At 44.8% G+C, this 12001-nt stretch overlaps 1 protein-coding gene across 2 annotated transcripts in view; it reads left to right on the top strand.

Annotated features, from left to right (window-relative positions):
• Positions 1–12001, top strand: part of si:ch211-137a8.4 (oleosin GRP-17) — a 181466-nt gene that overhangs the window by 94324 nt on the left and 75141 nt on the right. The gene's annotated exons all lie outside the window — the stretch shown is intronic.

Genomic DNA, 12001 nt, shown 5'->3' with positions numbered 1-12001 from the left:
ACAAAGTTCTTAAAGTCTTTTATTTTCACATTACTTTTTGGAATTTCATTTAAAATTATTGTTTTCATATCTGTTCAATTGTAAGCGTGTTGATGATGAATGCTAGTTATAGACTATGTATTTACTGGACAAATCCTCAGTGATGCCGCCCATAGTTTTCTGAAGAGACCTGGAATACTCGTTTGAATGCTCAAAAAGTGCTGCTCTGGTGTTGCCATGCTGACAGCACTTACTTTGCCTACTTCATGGCCAATCCATGAATGGGTAAAGTGGTAGAGCATGTGCACAACCATGTGTGAACCTGGGTGGGACAAATTAAGACCAAACACACCTCAGTCTGTGTTACTAAACTAATATCTAACATGCTGTACTTGTTTCAGGTGTTTTATTAAAGCATATTTTGGAGGACTGGGTGGTGGTTTTCTTAATGGATGGCTTGGGTGGGGGTATTAATAATCATGACCAACTTATAACCTCAGTCATTGTGGAGTAATTGGACCCAACATCATCAGAAAATAATAAGCTAAAAGTGCCTGTGCCACACAGACACAATTAAATAACACAAAATTTCCCTTGGCAGAAATATAGGAGCACACATTTGTTTGATGATTCAAAAGGACAATGAACCGCACAACAAGCCATATGATACTCATATTTGTAATAAAATGCTCAAAAAGGACAGACGCAGATGAGCTAGCTGCCATGGTTATTGGGGCTCTGGTAGCAGCTTTCTGACCAATATAGCTGTCACTCAAAGCGACCGAGCCTAAAATACCTTAAACTTATGAGTTATAAAAGTACAAAAATTGATTTTCTTTGCTTTCTTAGCTGTTATTCCAGTGAAGAGCACCAGAAACAAACGTATGTTTTGTTACCACATATCGTTAATTGAGGATGTTTCTGAATGCAAGTACAGTAACCATGTGCTTTAGAATGTGTGAGATTTATCAACAGATGTGTAGAAATTGTGATGAATGAAAGAGCCACAATTTCCCCATTTCCACAATGCATTGGCGTGTCACTGTATTGCTCTCATTATTTCTACATTTTCTTTTTCGTCAAACAATTCACAGACCTTTTATAGCTGCTCGGCCCCACCCTTTAACCTCACAGGAGTTCTGACAGGAAAAGCGCTACAGGGGGCCAAGACAGCTTTATATGTGTAGCAGGGATAAACATTTCCAATTACAGGAAACATCCATATCCAGGAAAGCTTGTCAGAGACGGTTTGTCGTATGCATAGCTGGAATATGTGATGTGTCGGCATCGATTAATAGCCTCTGGTTCCGTCCCCTCCCGGGGTACTGATGAGGCGTTTAGCAGGCTGACATCGTTAAATAGGTGGTTGGCCCAATTTTGTAGACAGCAAGGCCTGAGCTTTATTGATAACTGGCCTTCGTTCTCGGGCCACTGTGGCTTGCTGATGCCGGACGGCCTCCACCCTACTGGGGAAGGCACCGCCATCTTGTCTGCGAACATAGATAGAGCTCTATAGGGAGGGTAACATTAGGAATTTACAGTAGGCCACGGAGCAGGTGATTAGAGACCCTGCAAGGCTTATGACAAATGTGGGTGTGGCATCCATTAGCTTAGCAGGGAAATTAAATCCACTATGGTGATAGTGCTTATCTACCAAGGAGGGAAATTCAACAAGTTGAGACTGTGGCCTTCTTCCGTCGACGTGTCCATAAAAATCATAGAGGGATATGCTTTGCAAACTTAATACCCATTACTAAATTGGATGATGTTGAAATTGAGGATGGCCCAATGGTTGTTCCAGCAATATCAAAGATATTGCTGGATATTGTTGGATGTCTGGAAACTTCCTATTTTAAACTCTGATAAGACTGGAGCGATGGTTCCTGGTCCAGTGAGACATCTGCATCAATTTGACCAGTTAACGCTTAGTCTAGGCTCGTGTGTCATATATCCAGTGGTGGGCACAGCTAACCAAACAGTTAGCTTCAGTAACAGCTAATCAGCTAACTGGAAAGTTATCTTTTATAAAGCTAAACCGATAAACCACCCAAAAATTTATCAGAAAATGCAGCTAACCGATAACTTTCAGTATTGCTTCCAATACACTTGTAACTACTAACAAGCTGATTTTGAGTTTTAACACCATGATTGCTTCTGGTAGCATCAAAAGCAACCACAGACGCAAACAATGAGTCAGCGCTTCTGTCTTTGTGCGCCCTGCCCACTGCTGGAAGCTCCTGTTTACTACATAACTTGCAGCAGTAAAGCAGTTGAGAAGGGCTAAGCTCAACTCTACATACACAAAACAAGCCATTATTCCTTAACCGAATACAGCTGTGCCGCAGTGAGGCAGAGGTCTTGGAAAATAAAGCATGTTTGAGTTATGGTTTTGATTTAAAATCATCAAATTATTCCAGATAGAATAACTCCATTAATGTCAGTTCTGTCATTTGTACAAAGTTAAAATCTAACATGTATCTTTTAATTTTAAATAATGCTGTAATTCTGAAGTTTTGTAACAAATACTAGACAGATGCCAAAGGGATTATGGGTAAATACGCCTCCGCTAACACTGATTGGTTGACTCATTCATTCTATGTAAAAACCAACACGTTAATGTGAGGTGTGTTTGTCTGTGTTTACATATAAATGTGCTTTTGTAAAATATGCCTTTTTTATTTGTTAAAAAAAAGGCCATTTGCAAAAAGCCAAAAGTCAAGTTGTTATTTGACAACCATCTGATATAACCAGGTTCAAAATAAATAGAACACTGCCATCTACTGGCGCCCAGACACTCATACTGCCATGAACATTACTGGCCGTTAGATGGCAGTAGAGACCATGAAAACCTGCCAAAACAAAATTCCAGATAATCCGTTTCTGCTACATTTAATATTACTCTGGAACCAAGACAACAGACAGACAGGCGAAGAACAAAGACAACTGTGAGGCTTGTAAAGCACTCAGGTGATTAACTGCAAATCATGAACAGGTGTGGAGAAACTCCCAGAACCGGGGTGTGGCCAGACAGAGAGAGACATCCACCACCAAGAGCCAAGAGAAAGAGACAAGAAAAAGCAGGACAGAGAAAACCCAAGCAGAAAGACAGAGCAAGAGACGGACAGAACACACAAACAACCCAAACAAGACAGTAACCAAAAAAAATAATCACAGTCCAAAAACCTGACAGTGACCCCCCCCCAAGGGCTGGCCCCGATGGCCCAGGAGCAGAAGGGTGAGAAGAAACCCACGTATAAGACCGGGGTCCAAAATAAACCGGGGGGGAGGAATCCAGGACCGCTCCTCAGGGCCATAACCCTCCTAAAACAAAATTGAACCTGCTGAAGAAGATGGCCCACTAAGCCTGACGTGTATTGATTCGTTTGGCGGTGCGAAGATACGCCAGGTTCTTATGGTCAGTCCAGACCAAAAAAGGTAACTGTGCCCAGGGAGCACAGGGATGCAACTTGCTGTCAGTGGACCCTGTTTGAGAAAGCACTGCCCCAATGCCAATATCAGATGCATCAACTTCGACCACGAAGTGCCAGGCGGGGTCAGGAAGGAGCAACACGGGGGCCGTTGTGAAACGATTCTTTAGGTTCTGGAACGCTTCATCGCACTCGGGAGTCCACACAAATGAGCGAAGTGAAGAGGTTACATTATGCAACAAAGCCGCAACAGAGCTGAAATTGCAGCTAAATTTACGATAAAAGTTGGCAAACCCCAGGAACCTCTGAACGTCCTTGCGACATTTAGGAACCGCCCAATCGCAGACCGCGGCCACCTTAGCCAGGTCCATCTGAATCTGACCTTCGGAGATCACAAAGCCTAAAAATGATACTGTGGAACGGTAGAATTCACACTTTTGTGCTTTGACGTAAAGATTATTTTGCAGCAGAGTCTGGAGAATGGAACAAATCTGTTGAGTGTGAGTCTCTAAATTGGGAGAGTAAATCAAAATGTCACCCAGATAAACAAAGATGCACTTATTCAGAAACTCACGCAGGACGTCATTAACAAGGTTTTGAAATACTGCGGGAGCATTGGTGAGTCCCAATAGCATTACTAAATATTCATAATGACCAGTGGGGGTGTTAAAGGCGGTCTTCCATTCGTTCCCTGCACAAATGCAAACCAGATGATATGCGTTTCGTAAATCCAGTTTAGTAAAGATCTTAGCACCCTCCAGCAGCTTGAATGCTGGTGAAATCAGCGGCAGGGGGTGCCGGTTCTTAACCGTGCTGTCGTTAAGCCCACGATAGTCACTACAGGGGCAGAGAGTCTTATCCTTCTTTTCTACGAAGAAAAACCCCACCCCGGCGGCCGAGGACGAGGAGCGAATCAAACCGGCCGCGAGCGATTCCTGTATATAAGAGAAAACAATTTTCCCCGTGGGGGGGTCCCCAAGAGTAGATCAACAGCGCAATCATACTTGCGGTGTGGTGGAAGCGATTTAGCTTTAACCTTGTTGAATACTTTTGCAAGATCATGGTAACGGGCAGGGACCCCTTCTATCTTATTTACTCCAGAAGTGCTGACCGGCTTAGTCAGACAGACATTATTACAAGCAGGTCCCCAAGATTCGATCTTTCCGTGAGACCAGTCTAAACGGGGTTTGTGGTGTTGCACCCAGGGGTGCCCCAGGATTACAAAGTGAGTCATTTTGTCAAAGATGTGGAAACTGATTAGTTCTGAATGATGGTTAGAAATGGTCATATGAAATGACTGAGTGCGGAAATCAATTTGGCCCAATTGGCGACCATCCACCGCATGGACCACCAGGGGGCGTGATAGACTGTATAGTTTAAGGTGGAGGGACCTGGCAAGAGAGGATAACATCAAATTAGAATTAGCACCCGAATCAATAAACACAGGACAGGACAGCATGGTGTAATCAGACTTCAGTTCTGCTTTAATCTCATTCTGAGAGGGGGGAACAACTGAGCTTTGACTCACCCGCGCTACCACTCTCGGCCGCACCGGAGCACCCCTGACAGGACAGTGTGTGAGAATATGACCTGATTGTCCACAGTATAAACAGAGTCCTTCCACACGGCAGTGCGCCTTCTCCTCGTTAGTGAGACGGGTCCATCCCACTTGCATGGGTTCTTCGGCCGAAGTGGAGGGGAGGGTGCCCAGATGACGGAAGTGAGAAGCTGGTCAGGTGCTGGGGCGACTCGTGGAACAGGATGATGGCAGTCACGGCGTGGACGGTCGGACAGGCAGCGGTCAGTGCGACTAGCCAGAGCAATGAGGTCATCCAGATTTTCGGGCAGGTCCACCGCAATAAGCTGACTTTGGATGCTGTCGTTCAATCCCTGAAAGAACACGTCCTGGAGTGCTGTGGGATTCCACTTGCTCTTCACAGCCAAAATGCGGAAATCTATGCCACTCGGCAATTGCCTTGCATCAGCCTCATCAGTGAGTGCACCGCCTCGCGCCCAGGAGAGGTTTGCTGGAGGCTGCCAGGGAGGAGCAAGATGGTGAATTGCGGCTCCATTCCGCCCTGGCCCACGCTGCTGCCCAGCCAGTCAGGTGAGTGATGACAAATGCTATCTTTGACCGTTCAGTTGGGAACATTGGCGCCATCAACTCAAAGTGAAGTTCACATTGAGTAATAAAGGGTTTGACATCCCCAGACTCACCTGAAAAACACTCAAGTCGCGAGAGTTGGTTGTAGACCTCTGGGATAGGTATGGGAGCCAGTGGGCCAGCTGACGATCCCGGAAGTGGTGTGTCGGCGGGAGTCGTGCTGGTCGTAGCCTGATGTTTCAAAGCGTTAAGAAGTTGCTCCATATGAACACTCACAGAGTCCATAAAGGTGTCTTGCCATTTCACCAGTTCGCTGATTCCGGAGCTTAGAGCGGCAAGCTGGTCCTCTTGTTGGACTAACTGCTGGCTGTGGTGGCGTACCACCCGCTGGAAAGGGTCTGCATTTGCTGCACCGTGGTTGGCCAGATTGATCTATCAGGTTTGACAGGCAGGACCAGCTGGATGCAAATGCAGGATGCAGGTACACAGCTCAGTGAAGTAAGAGCATTTACTAAGTTAACAGGCTGGGGTCGGTACACAGAGAGGCAGTCAAGACAGAGCAATAGTTACAGAAGCATCAGGCAAAAGGCGTGGTCAAGGTACACAAGCAGGTAGTCAAAAAACAATGAGGCAATCGGAGCAAGGCAAAAAATAAAAGAACTGAGCTGAAAGGAAGTCACAAGGCACATCGATCTGAATAAAGGCAACTGTGAGACTTATAAAGCACCCAGGTGATTAATGTGAGTTCCCATGACACTATGATGACTCCAGTGTTTATGTATTCTCTTCACTTTCACATAATTGGATGAGATGTGTCATGGAATGAGAATCTTTTGTGTATGTTATGCAAAGATGGCTGCAGCTGCTGTCCATACTGTCCGTTGATCTGTCCACTGTCCTGACTACAGACTGTGGTGCTGACTGCTGTCAGCTCCTTTGCACAATGAATGATATATATATATATATATATATATATATATATATATATACAAGGTCTGTGAGAAAAGTAACAGACCTTTTTATTTTTTTCAAAAACTATATGGATTTGATTCATATGTTTTTACGTCAGCCAAGCTTGAACCTTCGTGCGCATGTGTGAGTTTTTCGACGCCTGTCGGTTGCGTCATTCGCCTGTGAGCACGCCTTGTGGGAGGAGTGGTCCAGCCCCCTCATCGGATTTTCATTGTCAGGAAATGGCAGAATGATTTGGGCTTTTTTTCCATCAGAATCTTTTCAGAAACTGTTAGAGACAAGCAGCTGGAAACCATTCGAAAAATTGATCTGGCTTTCGGTGAAAATTTTATGGGCTTCACAGAGAATAAGGACTGTTACTACAGCTTTAAGGACGCCCCACAATGGCGCACGGCACGCCGCACTCCGAGCTGCCATCGAGAGGCAGAAAACACCACATCATTTCTAAAAGGATGGCTGTGTGGAGCCGGGACCGTCGTGAGCAGTTTCTCTGGTTATCACAAGAGCTGGACATCAGCCATTTTCCGGCAGATTTCACTTTTAACAAGAGATTTTGTCATGGAAAGCCGCGCGGAGGCTTCGCGCATCAGGACCGATTCGCTGATCGAGCGAGACAAAGGAACACCTCCGTTTCGGAATGCCAGGGGACAAGTTGGGACATGCCCAGCTCTCCACAATTTCTCTTATACTCACTGGGCTGGTAAGCATTGAAAGCCGAGATAGGCATGCGTGTGTCTGTTTATAAGAATCTTCTCACTCAGAAGAAAAAAAGAGCGCCAACAACTACCCATATCACTCGGAAAAAGACACCTGCACCGAGCGGCGCCACGACGAAGAGGCGCGATCAGAGGAACTGTGAAATACTGGTCAGTTACTATTAATAATTTCTTATGTGTCCAACCTCGTAGGTTGATCGTTAAAATTAAATTTGTTAGTTCTAAAAGCCATCATAATTATTTATAGGAAAACATTCTATTTCTATGTCTCAAACAAATGTTTGGGCCTGAAAACAGGTTTTGATCTTTGGTTTCATTCTACAATACTGGACTTATTTTTCTACTAAGGTTTGAACTTTGAGTGTGTTTACACAGGAGAGAAAAGTGAGAAAATGTGTGTAGTGAGGGGTTTTACAGCCTTAAAACATCTATAATAATTGTAAAAAATAACGCTGACTACTTCGCAGAAGTCACCTATCGCGGGCTATTTTTAGAACGTAACTCCCGCGATAAACGAGGGACCACTGTATACACACAGTGAGGTAAATGACTATAAGTTTTCCCGCCAACAAAGAATGGAGAGGTCTGTAATTGTTATCGTAGGTACACTACAACTATGAGCCACAGAATCTAAAAAAAATCACATTGTATGATTTTTAAAGAATTAATTTGCATTTTATTGCATGAAATAAGTAATTGATCACCTACCAATCAGCAAGAATTCTGACTCTCACAGACCTGTTACTTTATCTTTAAGAAGCCCTCCTGTTCTTTACTCTTTACCTGTATTAATTGTACCTGTTTGAACTCATTACCTGTATAAAAGACACCTGCCCACACACTCTGTCAATCACACTCCAACCTATCCACCATAACCAAGACCAGGCAAGCAGCTTGGTGAGAAGACAACAACTGTTGGTGTAATTGTTAGAAAATGGAAGAAACACAAGATGACTGTCAATCTTTCTCAGTCTGGAGCACCATGCACAATCTCACCTTGTGGGGTAAGGATGATTCTGAGAAAGCCCAGAACTACATGGGAGGACCCGGTTAATGACCTGAAGAGATCCGGGACCACATTCGCAAAGATTAGTAACACACTACGCCATCACTCACTCATCGCTCATCTTCAGCCGCTTTTCCGGGTTCGGGTCGCGGGGGCAACAGCTCCAGCAGGGGACCCCAGACTTCCCTTTCCGTGCCACATTGACCATCTCTGACTGGGGGATCCCAAGGTATTCCCAGGACAGTGTGGAGATATAATCTCTCCAGCTAGTCCTGGGTCTTCCCCAGGGTCTCCTTGCAGATGGACGTGCTTGGAACACCTCCCTTGGGAGACGCCCAGAGGAGGCATTCTTACCAGATGCCCGAACCACCTCAGCTGGCTCCTTTCCACGCGAAGGAGCAGCGACTCTCCTGCGAGCCTCCCACGGATGACCGAACTTCTCACCCCATTTCTAAGGGAGACACCAGCCACCCTCCCGAGGAAGCCCATTTTGGCCGCTTGTACCCGCGATGTAGTTCTTTCGGTCATGACCCAACACTCATGACCATAGGTGAGAGTAGGAACGAAGATTGACCAGTAGATCAAGAGCTTCGCCTTTTGGGTCAGCTCACTTTTCGTCACAACAGTACGGTAGAGCGAATGCAATACCACCCCTGCTGCGCCGATTCTGCGGCCAATCTCACGCTCCATTGTCCCCTCACTCGTGAACAAGTCCCTGAGGTACTTGAACTCCTTCACTTGGTGCAAGGCCGTATACCCGGAGTAGGCAATCCATCGGTTTCCTGCTGAGAACCATGACCTCAGATTTAGAGGTGCTGATCCTCATCCCAGCTGCGAACCGCTCCAGTGAGTCTTGGAGGTCACCGGCCGATGAAGCCAACAGGACCACATCATCTGCAAAAAGCAGTGATGAGACGCTGTGCCCACCTAACCGGAAACCCTCCTCCACCCGACTACGCTGCGATATCCTGTCCATGAATATCACAAACAGGATTGGTGACAAGGCACAGCCCTGGCGGAGGCCAACCTCCACCGGAAACGAGTCCGACTCACTGCCGAGCACCCGAACACAGCTCTCGCTTTCCGAGTACAGAGATTGGATGGCCCTGAGAAGGGACCCCCTCACTCCATACTCCCGCAGCACCTCCCACAGTATCTCCTGGGGTACCCGATCATACGCCTTCTCCACGTCCACAAAACACATGTAGACTGGGTGGGCATACTCCCAGGTACCCTCCAGGATCCTTGTGAGAGTCAAGAGCTGGTTGGTTGTTCCACGACCAGGAACACTACACCATGACACAACACTACGCCATTGTGGTTTAAAATCCTGCAGGGCACGCAAGGTCCCCCTGCTCAAGCCAGCACATGTCCAGGACTGTTTGAAGTTCACCAGTGACCATCTGGATGATCCAGAGGAGGCATGTGAAAAGGCCATGTGGTCAGATGAGACCAAAACAGAGCTTTTTGGTATCAACTCCACTCACCATGTTTGGAGGATGAGAACAACCCCAAGAATGCCGTTACAACCATGAAGCATGGGGGTGGAAACAACACTTTTGGGGGTGCTTTTCTGCAAAGGGGACAGGACGACTGGAGTCATGTATCGTGAGATTTTGGCAAACAACCTCCTTCCCTCAGTAAGAGCATTGAAGAGGGGTCATGGCTGGGTCTTCCACTATGACAATGACCCCAAACACACAGTCAGGGCAACTAAGGGGGGGCTCAGTAAGAAGCATTTCAAGGTCCTGGAGTGGCCTCGCCAGTCTCCAGACCTGAACGCAATAGAAAATCTTTGGAGGGAGCTCAAACTCGAAACCTGAAAGATCTGGAGACCATCTGCATGGAGGAGTGGGACAAAATCCCTGCTGCAGTGTGTGCAAACTTGGTGAAGACCTACAGGAAACATCTGACCTCTGTAACTGCCAACAAAGGTTTCTGTTCAAAATATTAAGTTCTGTTTTTTTCTATTTTATCAAATACTTATTTCATGCAATAAAATGCAAATGAATTCTTTAAAATCATACAATGTGATTTTCTGATTTTTTTTTTTTTTTTTTTAGATTCTGTCTCTCACAGTTGAAGTGTACCTATGATAAAAAATTACAGACCTGTCCATTCTTTGTAGATGGAAAAACTTGCAAAATCGACAGTGAATGAAATACTTATTTGCCTCACTGTATGTCAACTGTTGATAGTTGCTTAGACCAATTACAGTTTGCATATAACATTCAGAGGGACACAGATGATAAAACTGTAACTTTGTACAATACATTAGTGAAGCATCTCCAGGTCTCTACTCACTACGCAAGAATTGTCTTTATTGAATTTACTTCCGCTTTACATATATAAAGTTCGATGAAAAATGGAACAACATTTTGAAACTCGTCCAGGGCAAGAGAAACAAAAAGATGAAAGTAGACAAATGTACATCTCTGTATATGATAATTATTAATTCAGATTAGTAGAGTCACCTCATGGTCCCAAGTAGATGTTATAATAAGGCTTTTTCCAGGTCAGACACAGTTTGGTTCCACAGGTTGATAGTTCCCTCCTTGGCATTGTGGATTCTTGCAGTAGACAATTCTAGATAAGCAATGTCAATAAAAATTAGAACCCATTGACGGTGAGAAAGACAATGGGAGTGTTTCCATCTACCAGCAATCATTTTTTTGGCAGCTGGAGACCAGCAAGGAGAATTTTTTCCTGATCTTTCCGCAAGCCAAGGAGAGACATGTCATTAAGTAGTAAAACCTGTGGTGTACAAGGAATATTACATGAAAGTAACATAGATAAGCTATTGCATATAACACTCCAAAAAATAGAAACACCTGGGCATTCCCACACCGTGTGAAAATAAGTGCCTAATGCATTTGTGTGGCACAATGTACAATTAGGGTCCGTTTTCAGTTTCATGTTGAAGAGCCTTCGGGGTGTCATATAGGTTCTATGGATAAAGTTCAAATGTATTTGCTGATGGTCTGGATTCTTAGATGAGCAAAGCACTGAGTTCCATATTGTTTCCCAGTTGATGTCCAGAGGTAAATTGGGGATATCATTCCTCCAAGTAGGATCTAGTTGTAATGGAACGAAAGACTCCTCCAGAAGATGATTGTACAGTTTGGAGATAATACCTTTTGATATACCAGATCTATCCACAAATTTCAACAAAGGATGAACATGGAAAGGAGACTGCCATGGTACTCCATACGTTTTCATAGCGGTTCTCAACTGTAGGTAAAAAAAAAAGAATGAGGAACGATGTATATTGAACCGGGTGCACAGATCTTCAAATGACAGAAGGCCCTTACGATCAAACATATCACCAAAAGAGTGTATGCCTTTATCATACCAGTGTTTACCTTGCACTTGTTTTATGGGACATTCATTAATAAAAATAGCTTCATTGTTAAAAATTGGAGAATGTAAATTCCACTTTATTGTTACTCCACACGCTTTTTCAGCAGAGCGCCAAACTGCGATCCAATGTGATAATAGAGGACCAAATCGTGCATAGCACTTATTAGGGGGAACATTTGCAAATAATAATTCGGGTAAGTCTAGTGGATGAGCAAGAGATTCATCTAATGATCGCCACGACACATCCAAAGAGGTGTCATACCAGGCTTCTAGAGGTTGCAGTACAAAGGCCCAGTGGTATAGTTTGAAATTTGGTAATGACATGCCTCCTGCTGCTCTGTTACGTTGGACTGTGGAAAATTTAATGCAAGGTCGCTTCCCATTCCAAATAAATGTACTGACAGCTTTATGAAGCCTATTCCAATAATGAGGTGGA

The sequence above is a fragment of the Thalassophryne amazonica genome, chromosome 4, assembly GCF_902500255.1.
Source record: "Thalassophryne amazonica chromosome 4, fThaAma1.1, whole genome shotgun sequence".
Lineage (NCBI taxonomy): Eukaryota > Metazoa > Chordata > Actinopteri > Batrachoidiformes > Batrachoididae > Thalassophryne > Thalassophryne amazonica.
This window is presented reverse-complemented; position numbering and strand designations above follow the sequence as displayed.